The sequence below is a fragment of the Panthera tigris genome, chromosome A1 (assembly GCF_018350195.1).
Source record: "Panthera tigris isolate Pti1 chromosome A1, P.tigris_Pti1_mat1.1, whole genome shotgun sequence".
Taxonomy (NCBI): domain Eukaryota; kingdom Metazoa; phylum Chordata; class Mammalia; order Carnivora; family Felidae; genus Panthera; species Panthera tigris.
This window is the reverse complement of record NC_056660.1, coordinates 232660655-232681576: the sequence shown is the minus strand read 5'-3', so window position 1 is coordinate 232681576 and position 20922 is coordinate 232660655.

The window sequence follows — 20922 nt, the reverse complement described above, 5'->3', positions numbered from 1 at the left end:
TTCATTTTGATCACTGATGTTTCAGTGTCATATATATTACATTTTCCCTCATTTATTTTGGTATCTCTGAATATAAGAAAAAATTTTTTTTTAATTTTCACATGTTGTATATTAAATGAAACATTTTAGAAGTTCCTGTTCTTAACACTGGTTGTATTATTACTTCCCTACCCATTTTATAACTTGACTTCAGATCAGAGTTTTTAACCCAAAGTTAAAATGCCATACTATACCTACCATTCTCAAAGTACAAATATTTATAAAGCATAGGGGGGAGAAAAGTACCGAAAACTTCAAATGAACACATCCCCTAAAATGTGATTTTTTACATTAGATATATATCACTGCAAAATTGAGCAGTCCTTCGAGTAATGTATTAATCACATGTATTTTTTGTTTTGGCATAATTTGATGGGGATCTATTTCTATATAAGTATTCCAACCTACAAAATACTTCTTTTTTTCCACATACAGGTCTGAAGCATGGAATGCAATGAGATTCGATCGATGTACACGCCTATCCAGGCAGAGAACATTTCCATCACCTCCCAAACAGATCTCTTATTAGCGGTTTGACTCCCATCCGGTTAATTCCCATCCCTCTTGGACAACTGCTGTTTTGATTTGGGTCACCAAGACCTTACCCATTCTTCAGCTTCAGTAAATGGAATCATGCAGACTGTACTGTTTCCGTGTCCGGTTTCTTTTGCTCATGGTTCTTGAGATCCATTCATACCATTGTTTGTGCCCGTGATTCCTGTTTGTTTTCGTTAGTTGGAGAATAGTGATTCCATTGTATAAATATACCATGAGCTTTTATTAATTACCCAGTCGACGGACAGATGGGTCTTTTCCAGTGTGTGCTGATTATTGGAAAAGCTATTATAAACATTCTTGTTCAAGGTTGTTTTCAGGGTTTCCTTTTTCTTCGTTAAACTCCTGTGAGTGGGATTGTTGGATCATAAGCTTGGTAGACAGTGAAATTTATCAGGAACTGCTAAACTGTTTTTCCAAAGTAACATTTCACATGGATGAAGGCTTCAGTCGCCCCACGGCGCTCAGGCTTTGGTGTTCGCCTCTGCTTGGAACCATCGGAGCGGTGTGCAATGTCCTCTCATTGTGGATGAAATTTTGATCTCACTGAACATCTTTTCAGGTGCGTAATGGTCATTTTTATATCTTCTTTGTAAAGCAGCTGTTCAGGTCTTTTGCGCATTCTTCTTTGGGTTGTTTTCTCTTTTTATTAAGCTATAAGAATTCTTTGTAAATTCTGGATCTAAGACCTTTCTCAAATGTACATAGTGTATATATTTTATCCTATTCTGTGGTTTGCTTTTTTTTTTTAGTAGTGACTTTCGATGCATAGAACTGTTTTGAAATAATACACAATTTGTCCATGTTTTATTTTTAGTGTTTACTTATTTATTTTTGAGTTGGAGGTGAAGAGAGAGAGCAGAGGAGGGGCATAGAGCTGGAAGAGACAGAATCCCAGGCAGGTTTCACTCTGTCAGTTCATAGCCCAACACACGGCTTGATCTCATGGTGAGATCATGACCTGAGCCAAAATCAAGATTCAGATGCTTAATTAACTGAGCCACCCAGCCACCCCCAATATTTTCTCTTCATGTGGAGTACTTTTGTGACCTAAAAATGGTTGCCTTCACAAAAGTCCTGAATATACGCTCCCGTCTTTTACCCTAACAGGTGTAGGGTACTGATTTCTGTGTGTGATTTGTTACGTGCTCCTGGTGAAATGAATCTTTTAATATTAAAAAATGCCCTTCATCCTTTCTAGTAATACTCCTTAAATTCTACTTTTTGTGATTTTTTTTTTAATGTCTAGTTATTATTGAGAGACAGAGAGACACAGAGCATGAGCGGGGGAGGGGCAGAGAGAGAGGGAGACACAGAATCCGGCACAGAGCCTGAAGCGGGGCTCAAACTCACAAACTGCAAGATCATGACCTGAGCCAAAGTCATTCCCCTAACCACCTGAGCCCCCCAGGCGCCCCTACCTTTTGTGATTTGAATATAATTACACCAGCTTCCTTATTCTTACTTTGGTACATATTTTTGCATCTTTATACATTTCACCTGAGACTTCATATTTAAAGTGAGTTTTCTTTGTTCAATATATAGCTGGATCTTACATTTTTTAATCTGAGCTTCCAATCTCTGCCTTTAAAAGGCAATGGAGTGTTTAATCTGTTTACATTTAAGGCAATTGTTGATATGGTTGTGAATAGTTCTACCGCTTTGAAATGTATTTTTGATTTGTTTCATCTGGTTTTTATTCCAGTGTTCCTCTCTTCCTGTCCTTCTTTACTGTTAGAATTAGAATTACAATCCAATATGTCTACTGGTTTTTTACTTATACTTTGCATTTTTTTGGTAATTATTCTAGGACTTAAAATATACACTGTTATTTATCACTTTCTATTTAAACCTAGTATTTCTTCACATAGAATATTAAAGCTTACAAGGTATAACTTCACCTACCCACTTATTTTTAGTGGTTTCATAATTTATTTTACCCACCTATTTTTTGCTGTTAGTATAAATTTTATGAAGCATCTACAAGCAGACCCTGACAATACTGTGTTATGTATTATCTTTTTATAAAAGGAAAATGAAAAAGTGTTACTGAATTTGCCATAGAAAGGACAAGTCCCAGTAATTGCGTGACTAATGATGAATTTACGTATAGAGACACTGTTCATTTTCCAGTGAACATATTGTGGGTTCAATTCTAGACCGCTGCAATAATAATATAGTGAGTCAAATGAATGTTTTTGTTATAGATATATTTTTAATTAAAATTACATTTATACGATACTGTAGTCTCTTAAATGTGCCATAACATTATCTCTTAAAAGACAATGTACATACCTTAATTTAAAAATAGTTTAGGGGTGCCTGGGTGGCTCAGTCAGTTAAGTGTGTTGACTCTTGATATCCGCTCAGGTCATGATCTCACGGTTTGTGAATTTCAGCCCCGAGTCGGGCTCTGTGCTGACTACACGGAACCTGCTTGGGATTCTCTCTCTCTCAAAATAAATCAATAAACTTTTTTACAAATACCGATAGAATAGTTGATGACTTTATTCCTATAAAACGTTAATCATCACTTGGGCTTGTAGTAAGCTGCCATCTCCCATTGTAGATCACCATAGCAAATATTTTAATGATGAAAAAGCTTGAAATATTGTGAAAAATGAGACCGAGACACGAAATGAGTGACTGCTATTGGAAAAAGGGCTCTGATAGACTTGCTCGAGGCAGGGTGGCACACACCTTCCATTTGTAAAAAACCCAGTATCTGTGAAGCCCAGTTAAGCAGGCACAATTAAGTGAGAAATGCCTGCCCTACAAATCTCATGTTATAGTGTAGCTGCTTTTGCTTTAAATAATTAGGGTTTTTTAGATAAGTTAAGATTTGAATTTCCATCTGATATCACTTTTCTTCAGCCTGAATAATTTCCATTATCAGGTCTCCTGGCAATTAATTTTTTTAGATCTTATGTAATGTAAAAGCATTTCAAGTTTGCATTTTCCTTTGTACAGAGTTCTCAGTTAATATGTGTGTGTGTGTATGTGTCTGTGTCTGTGAGTGTGTGGGTCTGTGTGCATCTGTGTTTGTGTGTCTGTGTGTGCCTATGTGTGTGCCCATGTGTGTGTGTGGGTCTGTGTGCATGTGTGTGTGTGTGCACGTGTGGGTCTGTGCATCTTTGTGTCCCTTTGTGTGTATGTGTGTGTGTGTGTGTGTGTGCGCACGCGCACATGTATTGGGCTGTGTGTGTGTCTGTGTGTGCCTGTATGTGTGCCTGTGCGTGTCTGTGTGTGTATATGTGTGTGCCTGTGCGTGTGTCTGTGTGTGTCTGTGTGTGTGTCTGTGTGCCTGTGTGTGTGTGTTGTTCTACTTTAAAGACATCATCCTATTATCTTCTGACCTCTAATTATTTCTTACAAGAAGTCAATCATAACCCATGCTATTATTTCGCAAGTTATTTATATTGTATTCATTCTTTAAATCTTTTTCCTTTTTTAGTTTGGATCTCTATTGTCCTATCTCAAATTCAGTGACCCTTTTTCTTCCATCTGCAATATAATGTTAAGTCCATTCCATTAATTTTTGTTCAAATGCCTTACTTCTCGGTTCTGGAATTTCCAGTGAATTCTTTTTCATAGTTTCGATTCCTTGCTAAAACTCCCGACTGTTTACTTGTCATGACCACATCTACCTTTATATGTTTGAAGATATTTATAATAGCTATTTTAGAGGCACAGTCTGCTAAATATAACATCTGGAAAATATCAATTTCTATTGGCTGCTTTTTCTCTTGATTATAGGTCACATTTTCTTGTTTTGAACGCCTGCTAATTTTTAAATTTTGGGTTGACTATTTTAAGTGACACATAGTAGATATTGTGGACTGCGTTATCTTCCTCTAATAAGAGTTGATTTTGGGTGGCACCTGGGTGGTTCAGTCGGTTCAGCATCTAACTCTTGCTTTTGGCTCAGGTCATGATCTCCTCCCTGAGCAGGGAGCCTGCTTGGGATTCTCTCTCCCCCTCTCTCCCTGCCCCTCTGCTGATCACGTGGGCATGTGCTGTCTCTCTCCCAAAGTAAATAAATAAACATTTTAAGAAAAAGATTTGACTTTTGTTTCAGGAGGCAGTTATCAGCCAATACCTTTCACAATCAGCAGGCTTTTTTTATGTTTATTTTATTTTTGAGAGATAGAAACATGGTGTGAGTGGCGGGGGGGGGGAGGAGGAGGTGGGGTGGGGGGGGAGGAGGTGGCGGGGGGAAGGAGGTGGCGGGGGGAAGGAGGTGGCGGGGGGAAGGAGGTGGCGGGGGGAAGGAGGTGGCGGGGGGAAGGAGGTGGGGTGGGGGCAGAGAGAGAGGGAGACACCGAATCCGAAGCAGGCTCCGGGCTCCGAGCTGTCAGCACAGAGCCCCAGGCAGGGTTCGAACTCATGAACTGTGAAATCACAGCCTGAGCCGAAGTCAGACGCTTAACCCACTGAGCCACCCAGGCGCCCCTAACAATCAGCAGGCTTTATGTGTTAGCTCCTAAGAGTTTCAGCTTCTACCTTAGTCATAAGGAGAATCCTTTTGACCTTCTACCCTAGAGCAGGGGCCCTTTGGGGGGAGTCCCTCTAGCATGGTGGAACTCACACTCCAAAGTTGATTTTTCCCGAGATGAGCGGCAGTCACATTTTCTGCTCCGCTCTCTCAGTGATTCATGTTGCCTTATGCCGCCTCCATGCGCGGGCAGTGCAGGGTTCAGGGAAGCATCGGTGGATATTTATACGCAGATTTGGGACCTCTGCTTCTCCGGGTCCCTCCTTTTCCGCATCTCGTCCACCTGTCACTGTTCCAGCAGATCCCAAACTCATCTTCTGATGCCTCAAGTCAGTGAGACTGTGGCTTCCCCGTGCCAGTTCCATCTGCCAGAGCACATGCTGTGGGGGCGCCTGCAGGTGAAAACTTGGACCAACATGACCCTGCTCAGTGCGCTTCCTTCTGGGAGGAGATAGGTCAGCTCCCTAGTTCATGCCTGCTGGTCGCTTTCCAGCATGTTCACATGGTTGTGTGTGCTTGTGTGTGTGTGTGTGTGTGCGCACACACATATCTTCTGAGTCGCTCATTACTATCTGCAGAGGCTTGTTGCAACAAAGCCATTCTTCTTTGTAAAAATCAGAACTGTCAGACTACTATTTTAAGACATAATTCAAGATAGTGTCAATGAACCTTTACCGTTTCTTAGATTCGTGTTCAGTACATACCAAGCAGATAGTAAAAACTGATTTAAATGCAATTTTAAAATAAGTATATATTTCAGAGCGCCTGGGTGGTTCAGGCGGTTGAACGACCGACTCTTGGTTTCAGGTCATGATCTCCTGGTCGTGGGTCGAGCCCCTCATCAGGCTCTGCACGGAGCACAGAGTCTGCTTAAGATTCTCTCTCCCCCTCCCTCTGCCCCCTTCCCTGCTTGTGTTGTCTCTCTCTCTCAAGAAAAATTTTAAAAATAAAATAAATGCATATATTTAAAATCATTAAATATTTCCCTGATGATCAGAGATGTTGAGCATCTTTTCATGTGTCTGGAGCTGGAGAGTATCATGCTAAGCAAAATAAGTCATTCAGAGGGACAAATACCATATGATTTTACTCCTATGTGAAATTTAAGAAATAAAACAAACAAGCAAAGGGGAAAATAAAGAGAGAGAGAGACAAACCAAGAAACACACTCTTAACTATAGAGGACAAACTGATGGTGGTGGTGGTGGGGGGGAGATGAATGAAACAGGTGATGGGGATTCAGGAGGGCACTTGTGATGAGCACCGGGTGAGGCGTGGAAGTCTTGAATCACTATATTCTGCTCCTGAAACTCATATGAAACTGCATGTTAACTGTCTGAAATTTAAATAAAAACTTGTAAAAAATTGTTAAATGGATTTAATCACATGGCAATAATTGTTTAAAATTGTTTTAATTAACCTCACACTAAAATTGGTATCCAGGTAATAATTCTTGTCAGTAATGATATTGGCCTAAATTATTATTATTTTTGGAAAACAAGATAATAGGATTTTTTTTTATGAGGATCCAGCCCCCAAATATACTGTAAGTAGTGTTGATTCTTACCCTTTACAATATTCTGTATTTTCATTCAGATTTAGCTCAGGATTTTTTTTTTTTTTAATTCAAGTTAACATACAGCGTAGTCCTGTTTTCGGGAGTAGAACCTGGTGAGTCATCACTTACATACGACACCCAGTGCTCATCCCAACAAGTGATCCTTAATCCTTAGGTTGATTGGGAAGGCTGCCAACAGAGAAAATCTAATTCATGAATAAAAAAATAAACTATTGGTAAGCATCTCATGGTGTCATTAATTTGGTCATAATTGAATCAAATAATTTTCCCCAAGTTTTTGGTGTGTGTGTGTGAGATAAGAGGCAGGGGTGTTTGGCTGGCTCAGTCGGTTAAGTGTCCAACTTCGGCTTAGGTCATGATCTCACGGTTTGTGAGTTCAAGCCCGCATTGGGCTCTGTGCTGACAGCTCAGAGACTGGAGCCTGCTTCGGATTCTGTGTCTCCCTCTCTCTCTGTCCCTCCCCTGTTCTCTCTCTGTCAAAAATAAATAAACTCTAAAGAAAATTTAAAGAAAGAACATGCAAATTTTATGATAGTATAAAATGTGTGTGATCACTAATATTTATCTTTTAAACATCATTTGTGTCTTGATTCTATAAACTTTCAGATAAGGTGAAAACAGATGCCTCACATTCTCTAAAACAATTCTTATCGACGCTTGGAGAGTGTTTACTTTTGAAACAGTTTCACAGTGTTACGTCCATTATACCAAAATAATGAAAAAATACCATGAAAATGCATCAAGTGTTGTTGGTAGCTAAAATGCATGGTAAGATTTAGATATTTGCCATGTGTGAATTTTCTAAGGTAAATGGTAATAAAACTACATCTGCTGTTGTCTTTGACCATTCTGGACTCCAAAGCATAATAGGGCATTAAATGTATGGTATCATACTTACAATTTTAATATAAGTACCACTTTCATAAAATAACGTGATACTTTTATTGTTGACCTATTTGTGGTGCTTGTGCTTATTAGGGAGTGTTTCATGTGATCAAAACATGAAAATCAAGTAATCAGAAGTCATCTTGTTCAACTTATAATAAACCTTCACATACCTTGTGCTGCAAAATTAACCAACTCGCTAAACAATCTGTTACATTTAAAATGACTTGCATATGGGAGAAGTCCTGCCTTATATCAAACCCAAATTTATCTGTCATTAACTTTTGTTTACTGTTTTTAATTTTACCCCATCAAAGTGTCTCAAACATGCTGCTTTCACATATTAGTCCAGAGTTCAGGGTCAGTTCCTAATAGACACTCATTATTTGAATAAATGATAGAATCACAAGCCTGAAAATATTTTTAAATAGCTCTTTAATTTTGTAAATAATAAACCAAGACATTTGTATTCTCAGGCCCCTCCCCAGACCATGTGTCATTGTAGCCTCAGGGGGTGAGGACTAAGAGCAAAGAAGCATTGATTGTTTTCTACTCTTAAAGCTGACCTTCTTTTTTTTTTTTAATATGAAATTTATTGTCATATTGGTTTCCATAAACACCCAGTGCTCATCCCAACAGGTGCCCTCCTCCGTGCCCATCACCCCCCCTCCCCTCCCTCCCACCCCTCATGAACCCTCAGTTTATTCTCAGTTTTTAAGAATCTCTTATGGTTTGGCTCCCTCCCTCTCTAACTTTTTTTTCCCTTCCCCTCCCCCACGGTCTTCTGTGAAGTTTCTCAGAGTCCACATAGGAGTGAAAATATATGGTATCTGTCTTTCTCTGTATGACTTATTTCACTTAGCATAACACGCTCCAGTTCCATCCACGTTGCTACAAAAGGCCATATTTCATTCATTCTCAATGCCAAGTAGTAGTTGACCTTCTTGACTTCTTTAGCAAGGCAGTAATTGTAAAAAGGCAGGCTTTGCCAAAAGAGAAAAGATTGTGTATTTCCCTATGTCCTTTCGCATGGACACAGTAACTTGCCGATTTCTCCAATACTTTGCCCTTCTTCCTTGCCAACTCAACAAACGTTGATTTCATTGGGGCATCTGGTCAGCACACACTTTGAGAAGGTATGCTCCGGGAGTGAATCACAATGGATTTTACCACTGACCCCACTGCTTCCTGCGATTGGTGTGAAAGTAAGTATGTGGCTCTGTTCCTGACAACAATGTAAGGAGAATTCTGCTGGGTCTGCAAGGAACAGATTTCCAACTTATGGAACAGATTTCCAACTCATGGAGCCACCCCCCGACTCCAGACTTCTGAAGGGGTGAGGAAACTATCTTGATGGAAGTAGAAAGCCCAAATCAACAGTACTAGGCAGGTAAGCGAGGGGAGAGCAGGTTCAGCTTTCGAACAACCTCCCAGCCCTCAAGTTACGTGGCAGGGGCGGGACTCCCTGCATGTGTCTGAATGTCAGGGGGCTGAGGGGAGAGCCGGCCATCTGGCATGGGACTACCAGGGTCCCAGGCCAAGTCATCCAGCCAGGGGACATGGAAACGAGTCAGGGAGAGACGACAGAAGTCCTGGTCATTCCGCCATCCCACCAGACCCTACCCGGGCTGACTGCCAGTGACACACTCCATCAGCAAACACTAGTGGAGTGCCCAGGGTGGGCAGGCCTAAGCAGTCACTAGCGTAGTGAACGGGATGACAGAAGTCTTCGCATGGAGCCATGGTCTCTCCTGCCTCTGGCATAATTCACCTCCCCTCGTGCCACTTGACATTTGGGGAAGGGCAGGGCAGGTCCTGAAAATGGGGCTGGTATGTAACAAGTGGTCCTGGGAGCTGGGGTTACACAAAGGGGCCTTCAGCTAAGGAATGAGACAGGTGACTGCCTCACACTCAACAGGCTTGCTCTCCTCTCTGCCCCGCAGGGATAGATCCTGTAAGAAAGCTCCGAGTATTTACAGGAAAACAGAGAAGCGAGATTCTCTGCACAGTTGAGTACAGGGGCAGCAATTGTGTGACTGTGTGTGCCCAGGTGAGGCTTTTCTTTCCAAGCAGCCCCCACAGCCAGGTAGGTAGCATTGTGATTTAGGTACCCTCTGATCCTACTTTCTCAAGGCCACTTCTAAAATTCTGCTTCAAGAGCTAAATAACCACTTACAATAACCAAGTCTAGATTTCCTGTGTGCTCATCAATCATTTAAAATTAGCTAGGGGCTCCTGGATGGCTCAGTCGGTGGAGCATCCGACTTCAGCTCAGGTCATGATCTCACGGTTTGTGGGTTCGAGCCCCGCGTCGGGCTCTGTGCTGACAGCTTGGAGCCTGGAACCTGCTCCGGATTCTGTGCCTTCCTCTCTGCCCCTTCCCTGCTTGCTCTCTGTCTCTGTCTCTCTCAAAAATAACAAACATTAAAAAAAAAAATAGGTAAATAAAATAAAATTAGCTCTATTTTAATTAGTTTTAGCGTTTGTCTCCACTATTATCGAATTGAAATTATATCCCACCTATTTCCAAAAGAGTTGGTATTCACTTTTTCATTAGGCACTATTTGAAATGTAACAACCAGAGGACTGTCACTAATCCCGTAATCCCTCTTGGGAAGTGGGTGGGTTTTCACTCAATCATCCATCAAGAAACAGAAAAGCTTCCAGGTGGTTAAGAGAAAGAGGGCAACTCAAGGAATTACAGGATTACATATGTAATTACTACAGTAAAAAAAAAAAAAAAAAAAAGTAAACAAGATGATGAGTGTGAATCATCCCGCTGTCTGAACAGCTTAAGCACATGTGGTCCCTTCCCTAAAGGTCTTACATTACAAAGTGTGCTCGTGTGAGAATTTGTTTATGAATCCTGGGCCAATGATCAAAAAGAAGATAAACAAACACAAGTAATCATCCTTTGAATGTTTAATAAAAAAATGGTAAACATCCCTACAGTTTATTATCCAACAATCGCGAGGCTAACAGATTGAGTGGAACCAGGAGCCAGTCCCCACATCTGCTTTGGCTTGTGTTGGTGGTATTTGGTGAGAAATACAGCCTCCCGGTGGTTCGGTATTTCCTCATGCAAATCTCTGTGGTGGTTGGCTTTTTTCATACCCAGAGCCCATGCTTAAACTTTGGGCTCTGTAAGGAGTGTGAGTACCAGCTGAAGTCCAAAGATCATTTTATAAGTTCCATTTGGTACTTTTATTTAGGTGTAATTCGCTGAAACACTGAATGGAGCCCCAAAGAAGGAAAATGCTGAAAATTGTTTGGGTAAAGAATACTTCACTCACGGCAAGAATATAAAAGGTAAAGAAGGTAAAGAAGACCAGGGGATATCTTTCTACACCATCAACATAGCATTAGCAAAAGGGATCTATACTTACATTTGTAAACTTTTGTCCAGAACCAACATAATTTAGTGTTTGCAAATTTAGAAAGACCAAATATAGGGGCACCTGGGTGGCTCAGTCGGTGAAGCTTCCGACTTCAGCTCAGGTCATGATCTCACAGTTTGTGGGTCCAAGCCCCTCATCGGGCTCTGTGCTGATGGCTCAGAGCCTGGAGCCTGCTTTGGTTTCTGTGTCTCCTTCTCTCTCTGCCCCTCCCCCACTGTGCTCTGTGTCTCTTTCTCTCTAAGATGAATAAACATTAAAAATTAAAAAAAAAAAAAAAAGAGGGATGCCTAGGTGGCTCAGTTGGTTAACCATCCAACTCTTGATTTTGGTTCAGGTCACGATCTCGCGGTTTGTGGGTTGGAGCCCTGTGTCGGGCTCTGTGCTGACAGCTCAGAGCCTGGAGCCTATTTCAGATTCTGTGTCTCCTTCTCTCTCTCTGCCCCTCCCCCACTCGCACTCTGTGTGTGTGTGTGTGTGTGTGTGTGTGTGTGTGTTTGTGTGTCTCAAAAATAAATAAACATTTAAAAAAATTTTAAATTTAAAAAGACCAAATATAATTTTGCCTCCATGTAAGAAAAACAGGAATACCTAATTGCAAACTGTATGTCTTAAGAATAGACACATTGCACTTTACTGAAACAATATAAAGCAATTTGAATCAACATCGAGCTACCTCCAAGCCTGATATTTATTTTTTATAGTTTAGTCCAGATATTGTAATATTAGTATCCTTAAAATTTCGAAGTATGTTTGTTAAAAAGATGAACCTTCCATTTGTTGTCTCTTGAGGAAAATATATTTAGAAGCAAAGAGCAACTTTACCACAGCAGGGAAGGCAGATTTTTTTTTCATGTATTAGTTATTAGACTGTAATGCAGTAATGAGGGTCTAGGTTTAAGATTGCCTTTTTATTCCTTTAGCCTGCTGAGCATGAAAATGTCTTCAATGCTTCCCAGTAACAATGTAAATACAGCCTGTCCAGATAGAGTTGGCAGGTAAGCTGTATCTGGCCATTTGGAGGTTATTTAATCAAAGGCAATTGGCCCCATGAACCCAGCAACCTCCCCCCTCAATGGCCCAGGGCACCACCTGGCATTGATGTGGAAGCTGACAAAGGAGCATTTCTGGTGACTCCTGTGCAAAAGAAAGCAGATTCTGGGCCCTTCCGCAAGGCTTCACTGGTTCTTCCTTTGAAATATCATTTGTTGCATGACAGTATTTTCTTTATCTAACTAGTTTCGGTATTAAACTGTACTCACTTATCTATGTATTTATATGTGTTATTTACAAAAAACAAAAACAAAAACAAAAACAAAAAAAACAACCACTTCACAGAGCTAGAACAAGCAATTCTAAAATTTGTATGGAACCAGAAAAGACCCCAAATAGCCAAAGCGATCTTGAAAAAGAAAACCAAAGCTGGAGGCATCACAATCCCGACCTCAAGCTGTATTACAAAGCTGTCATCATCAAGACAGTACGGTATTGGCACAAGAACAGACACTCCGATCAATGGAACAGAACAGAGAACCCAGAAACAGACCTACAAACGTATGGCCAACTAATGTCTGACAAAGCAGGAAAGAGTATCCAATGGAATAAAGACTGTCTTTAGCAAATGGTGCTGGGAAAACTGGACAGCGACATGCAGAAGAATGAACCTGGACTATTTTCTTACACCAAACACAAAAACAAACTCAAAATGGATGAAAGACCTAAACATAAGCTAGGAAACCATCAAAATCCTACAGGAGAAAACAGGCAACAACCTCTTTGAGTTTGGCTGCAGCAACTTCTTACTTGATATGTCTCTGGAGGCAAGGGAAACAAAAGTAAAGATGAACTATTACGACCTCGTCAAGATAAAAAGCTTCTGCACAGTGAAGGAAATGGTCGATAAAACCAAAAGGCAACCAACGGAATGGGAGAAGATATTTGCAAATGACATATCGGATAAAGGGTTAGTATCCAAAATCTATAAAGAGCTTCTTAAACTCAACATCCAAAAACAAATAATCCAGTGAAGAAATGGGCAAAAGACATGAATAGACACTTCTCCAAAGAAGACATCCAGATGGCCAACCGACACATGAAAAAATGCTCCACATCACTCATCATCAGGGAAATACAAATCAACACCATAGCGAGATACCACCTCACACCTGTCAGGATGGCTAACACGAACAGGAAACAACAGATGTTGGAGAGGATGCAGAGAAAGGGGAGCCCTCTTGCACTGCTGGTGGGAATGTAAACCGGTGCAGCCACTCTGGAAAACAGTATGGAGGTTCCTCAAAAATTAAAAAAATAAAATAAAATAAATAGAGCTACCCTATGACCCAGCAATTGCACCACTAGGTATGTACCCAAGGGATACAAAAATGTTGATCTGAAGGGGCACAGGCACCATGATGTTTATAGCAGCACTTTCAACAGTAACCAAATTATGGAAAGAACTCAAATATCCGTTAACTGATGAATGGATAAAGAAGAGCTGTTACACACACACACACACACACACACACACACACACACACACACACTGGAATATTACTCAGCAATCAAAAAGATGAAATCTTACCATTTGCAACAATGTGGATGGAACTAGAGTGTATTATGCTAAGTGAAATAGTCAGAGAAAGACAAACATAATATGATTTTACTCATATGTGGCATTTAAGAAACAAAACAGATGAACATAGGGGAAAGGGAGGAAAAATAAAATACAAACAGAGAGGCAAACCATAAAAAGAAACTTAAAAACGTTTCTTTATTTCTTATTTATTTTCTTTATTTCTTTTATTTATTTCTTTATTTATTTCTTATTTCTTATTTCTCTTTCTTTCTTTCTTTCTTTCTTTCTTTCTTTCTTTCTTTCTTCGGGGCAAGGTCTTTATAGAGAAAACGAGGAAGCAGAGCAAAGCAGTGAGTTGATTGGCGGTGGCCTTATTTGGGAAAGCCTGGTTGACTGCGATTGGTGGTTGGAATGTTTCACTGTCTCAGATTCTAGCGCGCAGTGACCCGGGTGTCGGTTTTGGTTTGCTTCGATGGGCCACCAAGTTTGAGAACCACCCCAGTCTCAGGGCCTCCGCATTCAAATACTGCAGAGGGGAGGGGCGCCATTCAGGACCGAAGGAGAAGGGAGAAGTAGGTGGCACCTCCGGGCAGGTCTCTATTTGTACCCTAAATCAGGAGGTCAGCAGAGTTAAGAGTTAAGAGTTCGAGAGTTAAGCAGGGCTGCTGCGAGCAAACCCTGGCATTCTAGGCAGGAGGCGATTTTCTTGCATAGATGGCACAGAGCAGGCCCAATTTCTCCTCCAGGTGGAACGCTTGGGGTATGGATCCGAGCAGCCAACAAGGCAGGCTAGACATTCGGAAGCCCTGAGGCAAGAGAGTGGGGCTGTGGAGAAGGGGGAGGCTCCAGAAAAACGGAGATGAAGTTGCAGGAGGGATGGTTATTTGGACGTGGGCAGGTGACAGAGTCAGGAGTGGATGACAAGTCCGTGTTTCTGTAGCTCCGTCAGATGGCCACGGAGGGAGGGGGTTTGGTGGGCAGGATTTTGAGTTCGGTTTGAGACCTGTCACCTGGGACCAGAGGACCATTTGGGAGGGAAGTGCCTAATGACCTAGACACGAAGATATTTGCACGTGACACATGCCCCCCGTCCCCCCCAACACTCAGGGTCCTGCTTAAAAATATTTACTTGGGGTTCTTTTTGAAATTTTCCACTTAAGAGCAAAACTTCCTTAATTTGTAATAGGGAATCTATAACTTAGTCCACATCATGAGGGTCATAGTATTTGGGGTTAAATTTAGAAGTATTTTTACTTTTTAAAAAATGCTAGCAATAACAAGCAACATCCAACAAGCGAAACAACCCTCTTCTGAGCTGTTAACCTTCATCTTCCTTGGCCCAGTTCTGGCATTCATGCTTGGCTGTTAGAGTGACCACTGGAGATGACCCATTTCACTCTGTCCTACTCTGCCTTCTTGCTATCCAGTTCTCAACCATGGCTGAGGTATAGAAAGGATGAGATTTTAGGTGGACATTTCAGCAGTCCCGTCTTCATTGCCTAGTATTATTTTGCCTCTCACGTGTAACTAGGCACTATACTACTGATTGCCCTTGTCTCTTGAGAAAGCCAACCCCAAATGGTACTTTCTCCAGACACTCTCTTCTCCCGGACGTATTTATTCACTGGTTGTTTCTTCAGTGTTTTATCTCATATATGCTCTTACCCTTTTCTCTATTGGGCAAGTGGAATTGGTAGCAATAGGTGATGCATACTGCTCAGAAATCTTAACCATTTTGGAGTTGAAGACATTGTGAGGTTAAAAAAAAAATGTACAGAGTGCCAATAGCAAACATTTATATACATTTAACCTCTTCAGGGCTTGGGCAACATTTCTATCAACTCAGGTTCTGATTAAAGTAACCTATTTGTAGCATTATTTGTCAACTGTACTCTTTCGAAAAGAATGATCCAGTCAATCATTCATTCATCTAGCACATATTTATTAAGTACTTATTATGTGTTTTGCAAATTTCAGGTAAGGGAGATATAACAGTGAAGAAAAGACACTAAGCCTCCTGCTCTTAATGAATTTACCTTCTCCAGAGGGAAGACAGGTCATATTAATACAGAAAGACTCGTGTCTATCCACTAAATTGCCACGGCACAGCATGGAAATGCTCTCATTCTTGGCTTTCAATCTAAGGAAATAGTACTTGGCTATCAAATGCTTAAGTACCACTTAACTAACCTCTTTTGGGCACAGTTCATTTGTTTTTATTGAATTTAAGTGATTTTTCCACCTTGATGTAAAAAAGTTGATTAAAATCCATCCCATTATCTAGCTCAGGATAGTATAAACATATTAGAAAGATCCTTAGGGTAGTTGCCACACCCTTCTTCCTTTACAGATACATCGACTGAAGCTCAGAGATGTTTATGACTCTTTGAAGATACACAGTTGATGTCAGAGATAAGGCAAAAATCTTGCACCTTGAGAAAGTTATTATAAGAATATTGATGATTATTACAACCGTGTGGGATAACACAAGCAGTGAGTTTGATTTATTTTCAAATTTAAATGTAAAATGGTGAATCCAACAGTAGTAGAGTGGCTTAAAATCTTAAGCTAAGTCATCTCATCTGAATTGAGTGAATTCAGAATTGGGCAAAAAATATTCGTGAACTATTTCATAGCATTTTCATAGACCATTTCTTGTCCCTCAAAGTCATTATCTATCAGTTTTGGAGGACGATTAAATTATCCTTTCGGTGACTATTTTAAGGGACACCTAAAAGGGTATAAAAAGAAAAGTCAATGTATCTAAGTGAGCCACTTAGGCTTGCTAAATATGCGCCCTTTTCCTGTACCTCCCTAGGCAACAAATCCTGAGCACACATCTCCGTGCAGTGAATCATTGCTTTTTAGATCACATTCTCTGAGCAAGAACAGAGAAATCGATATCTCTCACAAGATTATAGACGTGCTGGAAGCTGATTAGTCATTAACCTGTTCTCACTCCTCCCTGTGTTCTTGAAGGGAGTCACAGTGTCTCTCAGGGGATTTTGAAAAAACAAAACAAAACACTGGTAACAAACTTTGGGATGGAAGCAGGAATTTGTGAAGGGTCTGTTCCAAAACACTGGCGCCATCTTCTCATATGTTCAGGGCCGTAAATCCCAATAAATCACCTGAAATCAGATTTTGAAGATGATTCTCTGAAATATTTATTACAATTGTGTCACTTGAGAAATAACTTCTCAAATATGCCAAGGAAGCAGGATCTTCAAAGACCTGTAGAGATCATGCCTCACTCGACGGGCACGAAAATGAATATATTAATGTCACATTCAGCCACTTTGCCGAGGCTCCAAGAACTGAACTGCAAACAAGTTCCTCAGTGAGCTGCAAGAATTAATGAGACTTCCAGGAGCCATAAGCTGGCTTGGGTGGTGTGGTTTCTGTATTCACAGACTCTGGTTCAATAAAAATGTAAATGTTATCTGGGTACACAAAACATATTTCACTGGTGATAATGAATCTGTTGACATACTGTTCCTACTTTATTATATAAATTTTAGTGATGTATTTGCCAGGGAGAAACGAATACACAGGGAAATACTCTGTGCACAGCTCTACAATATGCTCCGGGTTGGCACATGTCTGTGTCTGTCCTTGGCAGTTTGCTCGCCTGCCTCTATTGAATCAATCAGAGCACTGTGACATTGGGCAGAGGACAACGGTGTCCTTATTGACTGAGCTAATCTAAGTGGATTTGGAATAGGGACTAGAAGATGAGTTATTTTTAAAGCAAAAGCCATTGATTCAAAAGCCTGCCATGCAGCCTGATTACTTAACAGATTTATAAAGCTTCAGGTGTGTCCGTGTGGATGTGAAAGATGACCAGACGAGGAGGGGTGGGCGGCCTGCAGTGGCCCAGGCAGAGGATCCTGCCTGCTGGTCTGCAAGCCTGCACCCGGCAGGCAAAGATGGAGGGCCGTTCGGTGTCACCAGCCAGCCAGACCTGCCCCCGGACTTAAAATGAACAGGCGTGACCTCTCCTTCCAAGAATTTCAAGATGGTGACAGCACAACCTTAAAGCAAGTGTGTCCCCCCCCCCCCCCCCACTCCCGTGCAACTGCACACACGCCCTTATAACGCCTGTCCTGCCTGCTGGGTTCCGGGGGTGGAGGGCTGCCCTCTAGCGTTCCAAAAGAGCATTTTTCCTAATGCTGTTTCCTTTTTCACTTCCTCAGCCCCAGTTGGAGCTTGGACAGTTCATTTCTTGGCGCACTTTGTCACGAATAAATGGAGATGGGGTAAATTATGGGAGGACCCTTTACTGTCCATACCTCAGCGGTGGCGTAGCAGCCCTGCTTCCCACAGATGGGAAATGACCCCGAGGACGCCCTGGGATCCTTTTCTTGCCCGAGCCTACCCTTCGTGCTCCTCCCGGCTTTGTGCTAAAGGGCATTTTTCGTTCCGCGCCATCCCTGGCTTACTTTGCTTTCTTCTTTTCTTTCAAACTCGGAACTGTTGCGAACTTTGAAAAAGGCGCTCTTGATGCAATAGGTTCTAAAACACTTAGGGAATAACTAATAATTGTACAGGTTCACATTTTATTTTGTCTTAAATACAAAGCAATGACCGAGGTCGCCATACAAATAAGCACCAAAACAAAACAAAAAAACCTCAGGGAAGTCTCACATACTTTTGGAAGTACATTGGAGATTCCCAGAAGGGATGCAGGAGGGCCCGGTCCTTTTTGTTTTTATTCCCCTTTCTGAACATCTGGCACACGGTAGGCACAAAAATAAATATTTCTTGAATAATTTAATGGAAACAAATGAATGACAAAAACACGGCAGAAGGGTCAAGTGCAAAATCTTCTCCATGCAGAGTCTCTCTGATTATATTTTACCATTGCATTTAGCAAAATCCCCTCAAAGTCTTAGAACAACTCCCCTTTACCATATGGAGAATATACACACGGTGCAGATACTGGTGGTTAAAAATACCCCACTCCCACCCTAGAAGAAAAAAGAAAATAATGGAACAGTTGCTTTTCTCTCATAATCTCTCAGCTCTTTTTGCCCATAAACCTAAATGACAGATTATTTACTTTTTCTTCTTTCTTGAGTGGGTGAAGGAAGATGTTTATCAATACAAGGGGTGAGGAAGCACCAAGAATTGGGGAGGTGAATAATTAGTATGTTGTGCCAACAGCACGAGACTGTTAAGTGCACAACTCTGCCGGACTCGGAGACCTCAGCCCAGAGGGAGGCAAAGAGAATCCACACAACAGAAACTGTGTAACCTGTCCCTCCACCGAGTCTCCTTAGGAGATGTCCGGGTCTGGCTATTTATAACTCCCCTTTTTCAGTACAGTCATTACGACTTGCTCCCAGAACCACCGTAAACCTAAAATTCACCGCCCAAAAGAAAGGATCAAGCCCAGTGGGTGGGTTTGGCTGATACTGGAATTGCCAGGGTTAAGTGGTCTATACAGTCCGGGTGATTTAAAAAAAAAATTTTTTTTTTTAACGTTTATTTATTTTTGGGACAGAGAGAGACAGAGCACGAACGGGGGAGGGGCAGAGAGAGAGAGGGAGACACAGAATCGGAAGCAGGCTCCAGGCTCCGAGCCATCAGCCCAGAGTCTGACGCGGGGCTCGAACTCATGGACCGCGAGATCGTGACCTGAGCTGAAGTCGGGCGCTCAACCGACTGAGCCACCCAGGCGCCCCTTGTCCGGGTGATTTTACAGCGGGGGGGGGGGGGGCAGACAAGGCAGGGTGGGGGCGATAGACAACTAAGTCGACATGGAATAGTTTTATTCTTCCGCTGGGGCGGGAGGATATCAGCCTTGTGACCAACAGGAGACCTTCAGCGGGGACCTTCTCCATCCACGGTCTCCTCCGTTTCTCCTGCTCTCCACGTCTCGGGCAGGAGGGAAGGCCCGGACCAGGTGAAGGCTGGTGGGGCAGGACCCCGGACCGAGGATGGGGCGTTCGGGACACGCCCCTGAGCCCAGCCCCTCTTCTCCGCCCCTCCCCGTCCCCCGCCCCCTCGCCAGCCCAGCCCTGCGGCCGCCGGGGTAGAGCTGAGCTAGTCGCGGCCTTAGCCCCCCCCCCCCCCCCCCCCCCGCCCCGGGCGGAGCGGGCGTGCTGCTAAGAACACGTATTCCCGGCCTCCAGAAGGCTCGCAGCTACCCAGTTCGCCCCGGCCCTGCTGGGGAAGGGGGACGGGACCATGCGGGCGGGCAGCGGGGCAGGGAGGGAAGGTTCCCGAGGGTAGGCGAAGCCAGGTGTCGTCTCCTGGAAGAGACTACGAGCGCTTAGGAATGAGCCCCTCTTCGCTGTTTGCTGGCGGCGTGACCGAGGAGGGTCGCCGTGCCTCGGAATCCTTAGGCTTTGGGAGGAGGTGGGATTTTCGGGTCTTTGCGCCGGACAACACTCGAATAGGAGGAAACCTCCAGAAGGGTGGAATCCTTCGGGGAGCCCCGGGGAGCTCCTCTGTCCTTCGGGGCGAGGGCCAGAGGTCACGACTCCCAGGCGTGCGGGGAGGGTACACGGCTCCCGCCAGCGTCTGCCCCCACGTGGCTCCGGCGCGGTCTCTGGCGCCTCCCCAGGTGGCTGTCCCCGAGGAGGGGGCGATCCCGGAGCGGACCCCGCCCGCGCCAGCGCCCGGCAATCCGGGCGCGCCCTGGCTGCCATCCCCGCCAGGCACAAGGGGCTCGGGGGGGGGGGGGGCGGTGCAGGTCAGAGGGCGCCCCCGGAACCTCCGATAAGGAACCCTTTGGCCCAGTGGGCACCCCCCAAAGTGTGACAAGCCGACCGTGCAGGGCGCAAGTGAGGCTGCCCACCCAAGGACGTGGCGGGGTGCAGCACTCGGTCACACCCGCCTCGCTCCTCCATTGCGCATCTGGGGCAGTTCTCCGCTAAGGGGACTCCTCGCGCCCCAGGCCCTCTCCTCCCCCCCGCCCGGAAGTCCCCTGCCCTCCGCCAGAGGGGGAAGGAGCGTGGGCACCCCACCCTCGCCGCGCGGGGAGCAGGAGGGTGGGAACCCCCTACCCACTAAGGGGGGGAAGGGAGAACCCCTCCTCGGCGCTCCCAGATGGTGAAATGGAGAAGTTCCAGCTGTCCTCGGGGTCGGGGGTACGAAGGGATGGGAGGTGTCCCCCGGCCTCGCGCTGAGCTCGTGCAGAAGAGCGCGGGAGCACCCCCGCCCGCAGCCCACTGGGAGGCCGGGGGGGGGGCCTCCCGCCGCGCCGCGAGCTCGTGGGGGGCGGGGGGAGGTTGGGCGCCCCCGCAGCCTCGGAGCGAGGTGGGACGCGTGTGTGGGGGCGGGCAGCGGGAACCCCGGGCCGCGCTCCGGTAGCGGGGCGGGGGTGGGCCCCGCCGAGGCCGGGCGTGGGCGGGCGGGAGGAGGGGACGTCCCGGCCGGCGCGCGGCCG